The sequence below is a fragment of the Larus michahellis genome, chromosome Z, assembly GCF_964199755.1.
Source record: "Larus michahellis chromosome Z, bLarMic1.1, whole genome shotgun sequence".
NCBI classification, from domain to species: Eukaryota; Metazoa; Chordata; class Aves; order Charadriiformes; family Laridae; genus Larus; species Larus michahellis.
The window spans coordinates 76,673,973-76,693,323 of NC_133930.1; the positions used below are offsets into that span (position 1 = coordinate 76,673,973).

Below are 19,351 nucleotides of genomic sequence, written 5' to 3' on the forward strand. Positions count from 1 at the left end.
GATAAAGAGCATGTTAAAACAGCGTAGTTCTGCTGAATGATTATCCCACATGCAGAATAACTCAGTGTTGGACGTACATCTTCTGGAGGGGCAGGAAGGCTATTTCTTGAGCAGCCAGCTCCTTCAGGACCTGAGTGCAAGCAGTGCTGGCTTTGCTCTTTGAGGTGATGCGTGGTGCCATCCTGGGAGGAGGTGAGGGCAGGAGCAAGTTCTCTCTCTGCTCCCTTGCCGGTTCAGCCTTGGAAGGTCTGGCCAGACAGAGCAGAGCAGAACAGTCGAGGGGGAAAAAATTGCCTATATGCAGTCCCTGTAACAGCTACTGTAAGCACTAGAAGCACTTTACAGCCTGGATGACACTTCAACCTGGACAGCCTGAAATCTCATTTAGCGCTAGTGAATCTATTAATGGGCAAGATCCTGCAGATCTTGTTGCCAGATAAAACCATGGGCAAAGTTAATACCCAGTTTTTCTAAGTAAAACCCAACTAAGCATTAGAAATTACAAAGGATGATAATTGTCCTAGTTGCACCAAAGGACATTATTCTTTGGGACCCATTTTTGCGTGACTGCATCTTTGAGATGCTACTTTGCAGTAGTACTGTCATGTAACATCCATTGTGGAAATCCCCTACAAAACTCTGTCTGGTTTAAAACTGACTCTGCTCACCTGACTATGAGAGATATGGGATGCCTGATGTCAATCTGAATTGCATGGTAAACCTACTTATTCTGCATTCCTTAGTTTATAGTGTATCACTGCTGTATAGAGATGGTTTCTACCAGCCTGCCCCTGCAACTTGCGCAGTCTCAAACTTGGAAGCTAAGACAGTGGAATACAAACCTAGGCAGAATTTGTCCATGTAGGTGTGTGTTATCTGTGAGAATGATTTACGGAATCTTCAGAGGTGGAAGGGACCTCTAGAGATCATCTAGTCCAACTCCCCTGCTAGAGCAGGATTGCCTAAAGCACATCCCTCAGGGCTGCATCCAGGCAGGTCTTGAAAATCTCCAGAGAAGGGGACTCCACAACCTCCCTGGGCAGCCTGTTCCAGTGCTGTGTCACCCTCACTGTAAAGAAGTTTTTCCGTGTATTTGAACGGAACTTCCTTTTACTTTTGACAGATTCACTAAAAAAACCAAACCCTTTCAAACTACTTTTGCCAGGTCCTCAGAAGCCAAACAAGGTCAGCAGTTGTTAACTGCTTAGGGTTAAACCTTATAAGAAGGATGCAGCAACATATTTCCACATTTATACGGTTTCCAGAGCAGGGTTATTTCAGGTCTAGTGTCTCACTAGGAGGACAAAGTTGGGGTTGCATCTGGATTTACACACACTGTGTAAATCAGCCCTCAGAACCTCCTAGTACTTCTTGCATAGACAGCAATGTTATCTCCATGTGCTCTCCATATTCCAGTTCAGTCAGTTACATTTTCAATACTTACATTTCTTGTGTTCTTCTCAAAAAGTGTTATGCTATTCCTCTCCTCAGCCTGGTATAGTGTTGTTGTAATAGCTGTTACTGTACTCAGAGGTAGCTATACTTTAACTAGGGTAAAATGATTGATGTACAACTAAAACTTGATACTCATGTCAGCAAAGTCTCCGATTTCCATAGAGCCTGCTCCTTTGGGAAAGAAGTGCTGGCGTTAATAAATCTTCAATTTGCAGAAAAGTGGGCAATGTTGGCAAGTGAATTTATTACAGATGAGTAGTTCTGCACAGCAGATCCTTGCAGATAAAATGTGGAGGTCTGATAAAAGACTACAGTAGGGTGATTGCTCATGTACAGTGATTTCATTAGGTTGTCTCTTAACGAAGAGCGATGTACTAGAAGTGGTGCATGATGTATAAAATTTGAGCAATATTGAACTATGAGAGGATATTTATCTATCCTGTGTAAAAATTCTTCTGTCACAAATAGACAGAAACAAGGATGACTATAATTCTTACGTAAAAAAAAAAAAAAAAAAAAAAGGGGCAGAAGATAAGTATACCAAAGATCCTAGAGCTTTTGTTAGTTTATAGACTCAGTGGATGCTTGACAAACAAACAAAGGTATGGCTGAAAGTGAGCCGGGAATTTAAATTCTGCTTTGTCCCCTTGTTGCTTAATTTTAAAATAATATGTGAAGCCTTGCTCCTTGTCTCATTAGAACTGGTCATATGTTTATGAGGTCTTTGCAGGACTAAGGCCTTAAATGATAATTTATTAATAAAGAGTGTGATCCAACCAGCAAGAAGAATTACTTTCAGTTTTAGTTTGTCACATATCTTCGCATTTATATCAGACACAGCTGATAGTTTCCATGCATGTTAATCTCGCAGGTCATGAAAGTTTGAGTGATATTCTCCATGAAATCAAAAATATTGATAATATATGTTAGTTTAGGCCAGTTTAAGGCACATTATACTTTTGGATTAGTTTCTCTTTCAAACATTTTTTTTTCACTTTTACCCTGTTTAATTAAACCATGGCAACTGAATGTGTAAGCAGGGACTTTACAAAGGTATTTTTGTGTCTTGAAAGTGAAGCGGCATCCCAGTGAAGATTCAGTGAGGTTAGACACAGATTTCTGTTGAATTCAGGTCTCCATCTAAGCATTGTGGAATATACTGAATTATTTTTGTTAAACTTCAGCCTTAATAAGTCGACATTCATCTGTCAATTTTCAGATTGTTCTTTACTACTTCGTTAGCAAAGCCTTCCAGAATGTACGTAGGTATTATTTAGTCTTTTTTTTCTTGTGGAAAAAATAAGAGGACCTACATCTGATAGGAGAGAGATTTTTGCAATGGTGGAGAGCAGGGAATTTCTGCAATTTCTGCTTCCGAAACAGCCTCTTTTGTCTTTTCCTTTTTCTAATAAAGGGTCTGGTTTTTATGTCCAAGAACCTGCAAGGGCAAGGTAGGTCACTTCAGTGAAGATGGAAGGCAAGTGAAAAATAAGATGCTTTAGGTTGCAGTACATGCAGCCTAGAGAAATTAGTGACACTTGGATGTCTGAAACAATGAATGGAAAAGATTTGGTGTTACTGCAGAAGGATATGGAGGAAGCCTATGGCTCAGAGGAGAATAGAGCTTATTGTGTAGAAAGGCAAATTTTGATCCTCAGAGAGGTAGGACTTACTTCGTAAGCAGAATTGCTGAAGTATTTATGAAGAATACTCACTTTCCACCTGGAGGCTGAGGGTGAAGATGTGCTTTGGATTAAGAAGACAGTGCAGCAAGACAACTCTGGTCCAACATTACAAATACAGGAGCAAAGTGTTCCATAAGGATATACTAAAAAGATGTCAAATCCACATGTACAAAATGTGCAGAACACAAAGAATAGTGAGTAGAGATGCAAAATAAAAAATCCTGTAAATGAAGTGGCTAGGGTTGTTGCTTCTCTCAGAGATGTGGCAAATCATATTCTGTGGGTACCATCACAATGCCATCATGCATACCCATTGCTGAACTTGCTGGGCTGCTGGGTGATGTTGTACACGTACAGGTTTTTGCAGAGTTTGGAAGGGAAACAGGTTGTCCACAAGCACCATTGCTTTCTTAGTCAGCATGCCTCACATGGTCCCTCTGCAGTGGTTATCGAACGGTATCAGCGGTTGGATGCGTGGCGTGATGGATGGTGACCTGGTCTGTGCTGAGGGCAGTACTTAGCCTTGCTGACTCTCATGTCTCCCCTCTGGGCTTCTCCCAGTTCTTTTCTTTTCTGTAGCTGGTATGTCAGGATCCCAGATCAGTGCCAGGTGATCAGCTTAAACTGGTGACTTGGGCAAAGATCTAGTTCTGGTCCTGTGCTCTCATCATGGGAAGGTACGAGCAGGGATTGCAGCCTTTCATGATTGGCATCTAATGTGGGTTGACTGTCACTGTGCTGCCAGTGTGGACATCCCTGTCTGTTGCAGGTGTTTGTACAATGTCTCTATCTGAACACGACCATTAAAAAATGCAGTGCATATGGGGGTTGTGTGATATTGATGTAGAGCTTTTAGGTGGAATATTTTTAAGTATTTTTCTGCAATCAAAAGAACCGGGACCTCTCCTTTTCCTCCTGTCTCTCTGTGCAATTGTGTGGGTTTAAATTAAGTGGGGGCTGACATCCTAGTGTGAGTTGTGAAGATTTATGGATTAGGAGCTGTTAGATGAGCATCAAAATGTTACAAGACTTAGAGGAGAAAGAAGTCCCCCACACCTCATGGATTGACAGCTTTGAAGAGGTTTAGCTTTAGCTCCTAAATCACTGTTTACACTGCAAGGAAAAAAAATGTGTCAGCTAGCGCATTCCAAAGTGCAAACAAGAAAAAATAATGCCTTTTTTCAGAGGTATATAAAGCATCAGCCATACATACAGAAAGGCCAAATTAATCCCTGCTGTAATTCTTCCAAGTCCAGTAACTGTGCCAAGAATGAATGTAACACAAGGCAAATAATCATGTCAACAGAAAGTTACAGAACTTTATTTAAGCTCTTCCAAGAACACTCAAAGAATTGCTGATCGGTCTCTGTATTTGTAATTTACATACGAAGATTGATGACTTTTGGCTAAAGTGACTGCTGAAGCCTGCCTCCAGGGACATTTGCTGCTGAATGTGGTCAAGCGGACAATTAAACATATGCAGGGGTGAGACAGTCTCTTCCTCTTTGTGTTGGACTAAAGAGTTCAGAGTCCACCGATGACTCTTTAGGTCCCATAATTGATATCTATTCTTGCTCCAGTAGCTGAACTAAAAATAGTAAGTACTGAAATACATAATTACAAAAAGCATAGTGCTTTTTTTTTTTTAAGTTGCAAGAGCATGGCTTATTTAGAAGAATAAAATTAGATCATCATAGTTTTAATCATCAGAAAAAGGAAGCCTCCTGCACTACCACTGCCTGCTGATCTTGCAGTATGGATTTGCCAGCACACTCCCACCCTTAATTATCTGTGTCCAAACACTGCTAAATTATAAACTGCTGTTTTGGGGGCTTTATTCTAAAATTTCTGCTAATGAGGCTGATATTACTGATCTTTACAATATTGTAAGGGAGTTCTGTTTAAAAGCAGGACAGTAACATAAAAAGGACAAATTCAGCCTTGGCAAAGTAGTCATCTAGTTCCTTTTATCATCTGGGTACACAGCATGACAATCAAATGAAAAAAAAAAAGAAACCATAGTACTAAAAATTCTACTGAAAGAGTATGTTTTGTGAAGCTGTTCCTACAAGAAGCATTTATCAAGTTATTAATTCTTGCAGGAGAACGCTGAAATGAAAACTCATCAAGTATTACAACCTCTTCAGATTTTCACTGTAGTTAAGAAATTTCTCTAGTGGAAATTCCTTCCAGACACAGAAGGCTCATGCCAGCCTCTTTCAACCCTGACGACCAGCAGTGGACTTGTCATGTAGAGGGTGATCTTCTTCCTATCTTGAATATCAAGTATTTATCAAAGCAGCTATGCATACAAGAGATGACGCTGCAGCTTTTCTTGATTTCAGGACTTGTTTCCCCTGTTCACAATGGAACTCCTCCGAGTGGAACCACCTGCATCACACAGAGCCATCATCTGGTAGCAGCGTTGCTGGAGATATAGATAGATAGATAGATAGATAGATAGATAGATAGATAGATAGATAGATAGATAGATACACACACATTTTGGAGGAAATTGTTCATGGGTATTCATCCTGAAAGTAGGTTGGTGTGGAAGGTATTTGGGCATGGGCTTTGAGTTGTATTCCTGCAATAAAAGCTGCACAGGCCTATTGATCCTCTGTAACTGGTGAGAAATGGTAGCTTCCATGCAGTCTGTGGAAGTTGCTTGCCTGTAGCTAGGAGGGTGTTGAATCTGTACCCTCAGAAAGATCTGTTGCAGCCAGGCCACAGCAGTTTTTAAGGAGTAAGTCCGTACAGCATGCCAAGTTCAGCTGCCAAACAGTCAGGAATATTCTCTGGGGTTCTGGCTAGGGAAATTGCATTACTAAGAATTATTGACACTTCATTTAAATATTTATTTTTATTTCAAAGTACTATAGCGCAAATGGTAGTAGGTAAGATGGTGTGTTGTATCAGAAGAGAAACTGCCCACTTCAATGAATGGTTGTGTTCTGGAGCATCACTGCTTATTTCAGACATAGAAATGTACCCTCTCCCCCATTACCCCAACGTGAAAGGCAAAAAAGCAAAAAAACAAAGCACAAGTGAGAAGTAGAAAACAGTAATTTCTGTAACATGAGCTAGGTGCTAGCTCTCCCTTTCACTAAAGGTGTCTTAAACAGACTACTGTTCCGTGCAAAGTGCTGTGTTTTGTGGTATTGCAATATAACAGAAGAAAAGAAGAGCTCTACTGGTTCCAGCTGTCCTAAAAATATATGGAAACAAAAAAGGAAACTGGCCAAGTTTGTACTGCACATCACTTTATTTTCAGAAAATAGAAAACTATTTAACATCGTGGTTTTGATCAGAGATCTGTTTTCTTAGTGTGGTCTTTGCAATTACTCTGTTTAATTTTGGAGCTATTTTCATCTTCTGATTTGTGAGTCTCTAAGTAAGAAAAGTGAGGCAAGGCAGAATCAGATTGGGATCTGCAGAGGAGATGCAGCAGAGCAGCCAAGAGAGACACTGACCCTGGAGAGGCCTCAGACATGCGCTTTGGATGGAGTGCTGGAATGGAAAGGGAGTACAAGTCTTGGTGGTTTAGGTCAGGATACTTTCGAAGAGTGTTTTTCCACTTCTGATGAGGCTGGTACTTCAGTAAATATATATACGGAAGAACCATTTCACATATGTATTCAAGGTCTAAGCTGTTAATAGCAGCAGTAAGCCTTGCGAAGAACTGTTTTCACCTGTCTCCATGATGGGAGCATGCCATTTTTGCATAAGCTGTTCTGTGAAGTCAGCACACAGTGAGTTCTCATCTCTTCCATTTTCCTAATACCTAAATTATTTCCCTCTTAATGAGTTTTCTTCTGTCATGTCTCATCTTCTTTTTCTGCCTGCAGTGAACCTAGAACCTGCTTGAGCATGAAACAGATCAGTAAAAATTTCTGAGTGCATTTTCTGTCTATCTAAACAAGATAAGAATTTTGAATGCAGAAGTTCCGGTTCAAGTGTTTCCAGAAAAGAAAACAGAAGCATGACAGTAGATTTTTTTATCATGGCTAGCAGAGCACAGAGCAGTGCTTGCTAAAACATCCATATCCTGGAAGCACTGGAACATGCTGAAATCCATCTTTCTTTCATAAAGTATGCTTAAATGAAGCATATGACCACGCTACTTGCAGGAAGTGTTGAACCAGGCTACTAAATCAGAGCCTCAAGAGAGAGAAACTGATACGCCTGCTTTCCCTGATGAATCTTTCTTGCTGGGGCACTCCACGAACTGGTCACACAAAAACTGCTTTTGACACTGGTTGTTCTGAACAGTTTGAATGTGGCTAGTGGCCTCTGTGGGACTGGTGGGCAGAGATGTATTTTCGTTTCCCAAATGAGTCCGCATTTGTTTGGAGCCAAGCAATGCTGCTCTGCAAAAATGGCAGGGTGCTGCTGGTCACACGAATGTTGTGTTGGAGGCAGCAGTTCCCAGATCCTGGCTACCACTGAATCCTGCCCCTGGTGGGAGCCAGGAACTGAGCTTCCCGCATGCATGTCGTGTAAAAAGTGGTGCTGAGGACCTTACTGAGCCTGATGCTTTATGTTTTATGTTTTGTGCTTACGTGCTTAATTATACATTGACCATTAAGTACATTGGCTGCATCTTACTTCTAACTTACACTTGTCACTCCCATTAACTTTAATTAAACAGTAAGTGCACACACAGAGAGAGAAATACTGTGTGTGTTCCTGTTGGTTAAATTTGGGATATCTTTAGACTGGCAGTAACACTGTGGTCTGTTGTTGCTTTTCATTAATTGGATCTTCGTGATGAAAACATCACTTGAAACCATACAACTATAGATTAATAATAATTAATCGCTTGCTGATTTGTCCTTGGGGAAAAAAGAAAGAAAAAAAGGAAAGAAAAAGCTGGCCTTCTGTTTTGTTCAGAGAAAGAAAAAAATGATTCTGAGCTATTCTGGCCCAGATCACATCACCCCAGTGCCAAAGCTGAATGTGCTGTATTACTGAATTATTTCAAGCAGGACATACCTGTACCCAAAGATCAAGCCTGTGAAAGATAAGGGCATTAATCTCTGATCTTTGAATAGCTTGCTTCGATTTTCTGTTTACACTCTCCTTTCTCTTACCGGGGTATCTGCCTAATCTCTGCTTTACTACTGTGGCTGGTCAAGGATAGTGTGAATGAGCCACAGAAGCACAGATGTTTTTGTATGGGAATAATTTAATTCTGTCCACAACTTGAAGTGCTCTTCTGATTGTGGGGAGCTCTGTCCTTCAGTCATGTGGATGTGCCAGGTTATGGGGATTTTTTTCTGTCATTGGCTCCTGGGAAGTGGAGTGCTGCCAGTTGTTTGGGACTTGCTCTCTTTTACTGACAATACAACCAAGAAAACAAATTAAGACAGGAAAACAGGCATCACAGCACAGTGTTCATGCCTGTATGCTCATATATGCTTTGCTTTTTGCTCACAGATTTACATTTCTTTTTCTCTCTGTATAAAGAAGTGTCTTTTTGCTTCTGTTTCCTCTCACCTGATGTCAGATAGCCCTCAGAAAACTTACAGTTTGACAAATAACTTGTCCCATTTACCATTCACTTTTTCAGTTATTACATACATCAGACTGTTTATTGTGCTGGTGCATAATAAAATAGCCATATATATATATGTATAAAATACATCCGTAATTATATCCATGAAACTATACCCCATGTCATCTCTTATGTGAATTTCTTGGTGTCAGTTTTGGTATGAACTCATTCAGTAGCAGGGGAACTGATTGTTCCTATCTTATGTAGAAGAACAAATTATTTTTATGGAAATAATACTACAATCCTGACAGGAAAATTTTGACAACGTAATTACAGAAGAGAAATAATAACAATATTCTGAGCTGCAAAGAGGTGTGTATGTGTGTGTATGCTCTCTGCATGTGTACAGAGCTAGAAAAAATTTGAAACTCCTACATTTATTTGAAGAGACTTTACTCACGTACAGCTGCAAAATGTGATTAAGTATCTATTCAGTTAAACTATGATAAAGTTTAAACATGTATCCAAGGAAGAAATAAATGAGTTGTGCCTGGTTCCTGCTGAATGCGCGTTCCTTATCTCTTCATCTCCTCTCTGTGCAGAATTTCCAGCTGCTCCTGTGCCTCTTGGGACTCCTTGTCCTGGCAAATGCCTGGACATGCCATGGCTGGTCTGGAGCAAAGTGTGTGCACTGTGGTCAGTCAGGGTGTGTGAGCAGCTGCCTAGGAGGGTATCTATCACCTGAGGTCTGGCCTTTCCCCAAGTTGGGATGGATGTATTCATGTCTCTGCCCTCTGCCCAGCTGTTGAATCTCCCCCAACTTTGTGGGACCTTTACATCTTTGAACCCCTTCCTAATATGGTAAGAGTTGTATTTGCAAAGGTTAAAATGAAGTTCAAAGTCGTCTTTTTTTCTGGAGTGCGAGGAGGAGAGGACTCTTAGCAGAGCCTCAAAACAGAAAAGCAGGCTAAAAAAATCCACCTTGGAGCTGTTTCACTTTAAGTGCTGTACTTCATCCTCTCTAGAGAACTGTGTAAAGAGCTGGTCCGTAAATTCTGCTCTCTGACCCAGTGAAGGCAATGGAAATATGCGCGTTAAAAGTGTGCATTGAAACTAGTTAGGCAAGGTTGTAAATGGTGAGCTCTTCGTAGAGTTTATGCCCTTCATAGCTTGCTTCACTCATACTGGAGGACACAGTGCGGAAAGGTAAAAGCAAATTGGTCTGGGTGGGCAAAATCACCAACAAAGAATTTCAGAAATAAAACTGCAAGCTCAGTAACAAGGCAGTTCAAGTACTTTGCTAAATTAAAGATGAGGGTGGGAGAAAAGGTACTGAAATGCAGTTCCTCGGGATGCACATGCTGTGATCTGTGTTATCAGAAGTCAATGGCACAAGCTCCCAACACATGTTTCCTATTACACCTGCAGTAGATAGTTCAGCCAGAACAGAAAAGGATACCTTTTGATTCACTACCAACGGCGCTTTAAGAAAACAGAGGGAGAAATGTCTGCAGTCTCTAATAAGCAATATATCAACTAAGCTCTGTCAGCCTGTGTAGAGAGCTCCACAGCATGATTTATTATGTTAATTACAGTCATGTGGGCCTCATGCTCTTAAGTCTGAAACAGCTCAGATTCTCAGCTTGATTTAAGAATATGCTTTGGCCAAGACTTAAAGTGCAGCTTATTATGATTAATGTAATAAAATATTTATTACATACTCCTTTCTTTGTTTCACTGCTTGTTGACCCAGTTAGACTGCCTCATTCTGAAACAGTTATATAAATTAGATTTCAGATGATGAGGATACTCATCTGTTTTTAATTTCTCTCTTCAGTGTTCTTTTTTTCACATCTCTTTGTTCTAATTCTCCCTTCTCTCCTCTTCGTCTTTATTTCCCTCCCATATTTCCCAACTCTAATTCTCAGCTGCTGACTGGAGTGAATCAAAAGCAGGCAAACTTCATAGCCCTGGCTCATCCCTTCAAGACCTCTTGTATTGCTTTCTCAACTATACTTATTAAAGCTAGCTCTTAAATGCAATGGCATTAAAACTGGTGGTAGGCTGTAGCTGAGAACACGTTAAGCCTCTGGTCATAAGGGGTGGCATGTACAGAGAAGACTAAACAGTAAGGGAATACATGTTTTTGTCCCATTTCTCATTCTTCTTCCATAGAGCTTGCAACTGCAGAGAGGCACAAAATTCCATGGCACCAAATTTTCCAAAATGCCATGTAAATTTGTACATGTGATTTTATGCAAACCAGCCCACTAGTTAAATTGCTGGCTGAGCAATCGGTGCTTACAAGATCATAGAATCATAGAATGGTTTAGGTTGGAGGGGACCTTAAAGACCATCTAGTTCCACCCCCCTGCCATGGGCAGGGACACCTCCCACTAGACCAGGCTGCTCAAAGCCCCGTCCAGCCTGGCCTGGAACACCTCCAGGGATGGGGCCTCCACAACTCCCTGGGCAGCCTGTTCCAGTGTCTCACCAGCCTCATAGTGAAAAATTTCCTCCTGATATCTAATCTAAACCTGCCCTCTTCCAGCTTGAAGTCGTTACCCCTCGTCCTATTACTACATACCCTTGTAAAAGGTCCCTCTCCAGCTTTCTTCTTGATCTGTTTATACATGTAAATCTGGCTTTCTCTGTATGAGCACATAAAGGTGGAAACCTATTTTTATAAAAGAACTGTGGTTTTGCCATGAGAATTTGTATTTTTTCCCCTAATGCTTCATTAGTTTTTAAATGATAAGCTTAATTGAACAAAGGACCTGTTTCTCTGATCTTTACAGTTTCTTTTCTCCTCATTTTGTTTTTTTCTACTTGTTTTTTCTCTTAGCAACTTTTGAATTGAGTCATCGTATACATGTATTATTCAGTTGTGCCCGTCTTCCACCTTCTAAACATTATTTCCACATAAGCATATACTTAAATACAGGGACCTCAATCCAGAATGCACTTAAAATATGCTTTGCTGAACTGGAAACTTATTTGGGAGACAAACAGATATTGTGCTGAGGACGTGTGTGCAACACATTCTGGACTGCTGCCAAGCCAGCCAACTCCTCTTGGAAAATGAATGCATCACTTCTGCTGTGCATCATCCAGCTTCCAGTTCTCAGGGTAGGTTAGGCTGCTGTACTCCTTTCCTTTAATTCCTTCTGCCACAGATCATGAAGTAAATAACATGCTTTGAAAAGGCAACATTTTACTGTGTTGCTAAAACACCCTGGGTAAAAAATAATTTTGTTTTCTAGAGTTAAATATTTAACCTGAAGAACTAATTGACAAAAAGTGTGTCTTGTCTTTAGCCTTAAACTGCAATGAGTACTTTGAGTTTTCTAAGTGGAGTTAGCCATAAATTGGTTGGAAATTACTAGAAAATACGTCTAGGAAATTACTAGGAAAAATTACTAGGAAAATACATCTGAATACAAAAATGCATGCTCAACATAAAGCTGACATTTGTTTTACATTCTGGGTAGTGTTTTGCTACTTATCAACTCCAGCAGCACTCCAATTTCACCAGTCTACCTGACGTTTTTAACCTGAGCTCTGAAAGAGGAGCAATTATGTGTTAGAAGTGAACACAGTTGAAGCAAGTTTAGACAGTTATTTTGAAAGGAAAGGTCTTTCACATTTCTTCAAACATTTTATAATGTTTTTAGGTTTGCAGTATAAAACACTACAAACATGGCTTTTATATCCTCTACCCGTGTGAAAAGTTAGGTCCCTGAACTTTGGTCATTTATATAAGGGTCCAAAGAATTTGTTTTTATAAACCTCCTGTAAAGGTTTATGGAAATAAGAGGGATGAGGCAGGGCAGGTAGACCTGGAGCTGGTTCCGGGCTTAGTTTATAATCCAGGTGACTGATTTAGAACAGGGCAGCTAAAATGGCAGACTCCAGTCCAGCCGTGGGCTGAGTACTTTTTGCCTGGACATCACCTAAGTATCAGATATATGGGTTTTTCCAGTGCTCTTGCAAAATATCTTCTACTGGTCTCTGTGCTGTGCCCCAGGGAGCAGCTGCAGTGTCCCGCTGTGGAGTGCTGCGGTGTTGGGCATTCCTGGGAGAGATGGAGTTGGTATATTTGCTCCTGCCACATGGAGGTGGGATCTGGGTAAACGTGAAACGAATAGCCCCACTGTCAGGGTACGGAGGAGGTGCATCCCATTTTGCGTTGCAGCAATTCACACCAGTGCATCACAGAACAACTTCAAAAGGAGACAGGAAGCTATACAGTCTCATACTCCAGAAATACCACTGTAAGTGTTCAGTGGAAGAAGTGAAAGGTGAGGTAAAACTAGCAACACTTCTCTTTTCCACTAGCCCTGACAAAACCAAAACCAGACAACTAGATGAAATGGAAGTCATACTTTGAGCAAATTAAAACATTTTTGATTTAGAAAATGCATTTTTAGAACCTTTGTGTTGAAATAGCTCAGATGCCACGTACAGTCAGGTGGAGAAGGAAAGGAGCCTTGTACAAATTGAAGTCCCTACAGCACTGCCGTTTTGCACTGTTCACTAGCAATTGCTAGTATCCACTGTGAAAATGTTGATCCAGTCAGTCATAGGAGAACAGAAATTCTTAATCTTTTGTCATAGATAGAAATTTTCTATCATCTGAGGATCATGCAGTGGTCCCATTAATATTTATGTGAATTTTATTGTTGACTTTGCCAGCAGCCAAACTGCACCTCGTATCTTTTCAGGTGGTTGTGGTGAGAAAGTAGTGAAAGTGAATGCAAACTGAAAACCAGCAGTAGCATCTGAGCGAGCATCCATTTATCAGACCATTCTGTACCTTGCAAAAAAATGTACAGCTGACTAAAGTTTATTTTTGTGACTCTTACTTCATGGAGATGCTAATGTATAAATATTCCCATGCTCATTTGCTTGGAATCGCTGTCCTTTTCCCTTTGACGGAATATAAAGCTTTTTAATTTTAGAATCATAAAATATTTCACTGATAATTTTGTTGGAGGAGGTTAACTGAATAGAGGCATAATTTGTTTTGGCCAGAAAACATAATATCTTTCATAAATGGATTTTAATTAATAATTTTCTATCGTAATACAGATTTTACATGCTAATGAAAGCCTTTTCTGAAAATGTTAGACTACATAGAGTTTGAATTAATGTGGTGGAAGTAGGGAACTTGTAATTGTTAAGCAGAATTTAGTAGCAACATCAGACAGGTAGGGCAGAAATTCAAGAAAAAGTGCAGGAGCACTTTGTTCTAGTTCAGTAATCTGCAGCTAACAAGTTAATCATTTGATCCTGCAGAGCTCCTAAGCTGTTAGATGTCAAAACCTGATGAAAGTCTCCAGGCGGTCCTAGGGTTTTCCCTTCTCTTTTCACTCTGAGTCACAAACCTAAGCTTAAATATGTATGATTATTATGGCACAGGAAACGCATTTTATTTGGCCTTAGGACTTCCTAAAGAAATTATTATTGTTGAATATGAAATAATTACATTAGAACATCTATATTTTTGACTTAAGCCTTTGACTACTGCGTGTGTGTAGGAGTTGCCTCAAGGAAGCTAGTCTGTACCAGACAGTAAAAGTGCCAAAAATATCATTCTCCAAGTGTTTAGCACTCCCTGTCTTTTAATTTCAGGGTGTTTCTGCAAATGCTCAGAGGCACTTCTGATGGGGAGACCTCCTGCTTTTACCTTCACCCTTGCCCTTCAGCAGTGAGATGGAAGAATGGCTTTCACTTGGTTATTGCTCTGATAGGGTGAAAACCAGTTGTCAGCTTTTTGAGTTTTGGATGCAGAAACGGAGGGTCCCCCAACCTTGCCCCACCATGACTTGACCATACCACCCTTGCAACCTCTGCCCACCACAGTTGTTGACTTGTGAATGTCATTTGCCTGCAGATACCTTCTTGAAACAGGAGAGGACAGGAGAAAAGAAAGGTAGGAGCAAGCTGTGGTTTACGTTAACTGTTTTAGTGGGCTATGTATGGCCATGGCCCATGGGTTGGATATTGCTGCTTTTCAATGATTGCAGAGCTGCGGCAAGAGCCAACGTGCAAAGTGCTGAGAAGCAGAGAGAGAGCACTTAGCTCCAGTGTGGAGCCTTGTGTGCAGTTAACTAGGCCTTTTCACCTGAATGAAGGCATGTTGGTGGAAGCAGGTCTGCTGCAGAAGCATTTTCCTAGTCAGAACACAACTTGGGCAGAGAATATTTTGGCTGGTGGTGTGATAACCACCAAAAAACCCCACCTTACTTTTAATGTACTTCTGAGATCTCACTGCCTGCCCTAAGCAGAGTTTAAGACTGTTTGCAATAATAGCTTAGGTTCATGACTCCCACTAATGTTACAGAACCCCTCTGAACATTAACAATCTGCGTCTTCTGTCATGAAAGTAAGTGTCTTTCCCCCTGCCATACGTAATTACAGAGGTTATGTCCTTTTCAGGGAGTCTGAGTGTGTGTGTGTGCGAGCTAAAATGAAAACAACCCTGAGTTTGATAACTCCGTTGATAACATTAAGTCTTGGCTGCGTTAAGATCAGATTATTAAAAGATCAAAAGACAGCTGTTGCTCTGTGGGAGGGATCATCTCATGGTTGTGGGCTAGCCTGAGACACTCGTCTCCCACTAGGTTGTCTGTTTAATCTCTGCCAGGTCACTTTATCTCTTTGGCTACATTTAAACTGGGACATCTAAACTACTAGGCACTTTTTCAAACTCTTACTTGGGAGTTTACCCTGGATCCCACAGTTTTACTGGCTTTTTCTGTGACATTCTGATTTTCTTGAAAATTAAATTCCAGTATGGGATCAGATAGGAAACATGAGAGCTCCAGCCACGTCGTTTGTGCAGGGGTACAGCTGAGGGGGCAGGACATCAGGAAATGCATCTTCAAGTCAATTTATTTTTGTCTTTCTGCTCCTAGTATGTAAAACAGGGATAACAGCATTACCAACTCCAAAGGTTGTGTTAGGAGAAGGAAAAGGCATTAAGGATAGCTTGGCTTGGTAGATCAATGATGACAATAATTTTTGGTTGGCTGGTTCAGACCATTTTACTGAGACAAATTAGACCATAAGATGAGAGTATCTGTCTTCCTAGAGCTTAACAACAGACACCTACAGAAGACTGTAAGAAAGGTGCAAGCATAGATGACACCTCCCCACTCTCCCTATCCTCCAGCAATTTGAGGTAAGGGCCTTCCTGATAGAGAGGTGTTCTCTCATATTGAGGAGCGCTTTGTGATTTTTTTTCTGTGCTTTTACCCAATTTTGGAACCCATGCACACTGAAGGGTTGATGATACTGTGAGCAGTGGAAGCCCAAGAACAAACAGGTTTATGGTTGCAGTGGTCAAGGAACTAATGTAGATCCCCACCTGGGTTTTCAGTAGTTTTCAGCAGGACCACAGAAAATGAAAAAAAAAAAAAAATAAAAACTAAGTCCTGGCCAAAAGAGCTTCTGGTCTCTACTCAGCAAGATGCAGCAAAGTGAGACCAAGCAAACATCTAGGAACTGTTACATGGGAAACACTCCTGTCTCAGGACAAGAACATTTACATTCAATACTCAGACACAGAGATGAAGTCTTGTACCTCATCAGTTCTCCCAGCTTGTCAGATTCTTACCATAACATACACATTTTCAAAAATTCACTGTGATGGCACTTAGGATGCCTTTTGATCTTGAGTTCTGTTGAGGTTTTATCCAAATTGGCCAGTGGCTGGCGGCAGATTCTCCCCGCCCCAACCTCTCATACACGGAGAGGAAGAGGAGAGATAAAGAGATTTACGAGTTTAGAAAAAACTAAACTACTTTAATGAAATATTAATAATAAAATATAAAGGAAGTAATTAAATAGATACAGTATATACAAAACCGTATTAAGCTCACAGGATGACATCACCAGCAGGCACTGGGGAAGTCTCAGACTGGACTCAGCGACGAGTGGGAACTGGATTCCACAGATGGAGTCAGGAACACACAGATTGGGATCAAAAGCAGGTGAACGGGCAGAGTCCTCCTTGGATGTCAGCCATTGAAGAAAGAGAGTTGACCCTTTCATCCCTCAGCTTTTATACTGAGCACGGGGCAGATGGGATGGAATACCCCTGTTGGAAAATTTTGGGTTACCTGTCCTGTCCACTCCTTCCAGCGAGTGGGACCCCTCTACGCTTTTCTGGTTCCAACGTTCCGAAACGCAAATAACGAAATTAGCTGACCTTGGTTGTTGTAGCAATAAATATAAGCAAGAGCCTCTCTGCATACCCTTCCTTGGCACAAACTGTAAACATTGGTGTTACCACTCTGAAAACGAACCATTTTCGACACAACATGCTGTTAATTTCAGAGAGTTAGAAGAGGCCTAGCTAAGAAGTAAAATCACTGAACAGAAAGTTGGTTCTGTTTTACCTCAAACCAGGACAGTTCTTAATGATTTAATTACTTTTATGTAGCATTTCTTTATTTGTCAGTCTGGGTGGATTTGTAAGGAACAAAATGACGTTACACCATCTGACAAGGTCGCAAGGCCCAGTGGCTAGAGCAGAAGCAATCAATACCAACCATGCAGACTGTGGTAAAGTCTTTGATTCTGTTTCTGCTTATTTCCTATAGGCAAAGTAGAGATGTATAGAGTAGATGGGTTTGTTGTAAGTATTTTACAAGGGTCATTTGCAGACTGCACCTGGAGAGTAAGTTTTGTGGTCTTCTTGTCCTGTCAAAGGTTGTATGGAGAGGATGCAAGGTGTGCCCAGTCTTGGGCAGTGTTTCATTAGTGATACATCTTAGGGATGATTAGGGATGCCATCCAGAGGGACCTGGACAGGCTTGAGAGGTGGGCCCATGCCAACCTCATGAAGTTCAACAAGGCCAAGTGCAAGGTCCTGCATCTGGGTCAGGGCAATCCCAAGCACAAATACAGGCTGGATGGAGAATGGACTGAGAGCAGCCCTGAGGAGAAGGACCTGGGGTGTTGGTTGATGAGACGCTCAACATGAGCCGGCAATGTGCGCTTGCAGTCCAGAAAGCCAACCACATCCTGGGCTGCATTAAAAGAATCGTGGCCAGCAGGTCGATGGAGGTGATTCTGCCCCTCTACTCTGCTCTCCTGAGACCCCACCTGTACTGTATTCAGCTCTGGAGTCCCCAACATAAGAAGGACATGGACCTGTTGGAGCAAGTCCAGAGGAGGGCCACAAAGATGATCCGAGGGATGGAGCACCTCTACTATAAGGACAGGCTGAGGGAGTTGGGGTTGTTCAGCCTGGAGAAGAGAAGGCTCCAGGGAGACTTTATAGCAGCCTTCCAGTACCTCCAGGAAAGGGGGCCTACAGGAAAGATGGGGAGGGACTCTTTATGAGGGAGTGTAGTGATAGGACATGGGGTAATGGTTTTAATCAGAAAGAGGGGAGGTGTAGATTAGATATTCTTTCCAGTGAGGGTGGTGAGGCTCTGGAACAGGTTGCCCAGAGAAGTTGTGGATGCCCCATCCCTGGAGGTGTTCAGGGACAGGCTGGATGGGGCTTTGAGCAACCTGGTCTAGTGGGAGGTGTCCCTGCCCATGGCAGGGGGGTTGGAACTAGGTGATCTCTGAGGTCCCTACCAACCCAAACCTTTCTATGATTCTGTGATCCCAATGGCATAATTATACTGGGTCTGGCTGGGATGGAGTTAGCTTTCTTCACAGCCACCCATAACCTGATGTGTTTCAGATTTGTGACTAAAACAGTGTTAATGACACACCAGTGTTGTGGCTGTTGATGAGCCAGACTTCCGCAGTGTCAAGGCTTTCTGGTTTTCCCATGCTGTTCCCCCAGGAGCTCGGTCTAAAGTAGGCAAGGGGCTGGGAGGGGACACAACAGGAACAGCCTACCCAGACTAAACTAAAGGGAGGGGGTTTTCCGGGGCAGGGGGGTGTGTGGGGGTGGCGTTGCTCAGAGACTGTCTGGGCATTGGTCTGCTTGTGGGAGGTGGTGAGTGATTGCCTTTGTATCACTTGTTGGTTGGGTTTCTTTTTCCTCGTTCCTTCAGTTATTAAACTGCCTTTGTCTTCACTCACAGGTTTTCTCGCTTTTGCTCGTTCCATGTCCCTCTAGGGTGGGGAGTGAGCAAGTGGCTGTGAGGTGCTTAGGTGCTGACCAAGGTCACCACCTCAATAATAGAGAATAAGATTATGAAATTAGCAGAAAAAACAATGTTTGGTGATACTAAAAGCATGCCTGGATACAATTTATGTCTCCATGGTAGCTGGAGATGAATTATATGTTTTCTTTCATCACTATGAAATCTCCTTGGTTAAATGAAGAAGTAAGACTTTAATGACATGAAGAATTATGTCTCCTTAGCTATCCTTGGCTATAAAGAGCTGTCTTAGTTAAGTTAGGCTCAGCTACATCATCTGCTTTTGCTGTGGATGAAGAGCATATGCAGATGATGACAGTGGCTCAGCTGACATCAGATGATTTTGGCTATATCTCAGACTGTCTGTTGGGTCTCACTGCCTCCCTGCATTTGTACCATGCTATGAGATATCCCTGACATGTGAGCGGTCTCATAGGAAATGAATAATCAACCACCACTGCAGGCTGGATTCACAGTCAAAACTGACAGAGCTCTCCTGATGTGGCTGGACGAGAAGCTGATCCATTATCTTTAACATTTCCGCCCTGCCACGTGGAGTAACACACCACAGCACTGCAGGAATGCAGTGTTTCTCGAGT

At 41.7% G+C, this 19,351-nt stretch overlaps 1 protein-coding gene across 1 annotated transcript in view; it reads left to right on the plus strand.

Moving 5' to 3' along the window:
* Positions 1 to 19,351, plus strand: part of KIAA1958 (KIAA1958 ortholog) — a 66,587-nt gene that overhangs the window by 34,373 nt on the left and 12,863 nt on the right. The gene's annotated exons all lie outside the window — the stretch shown is intronic.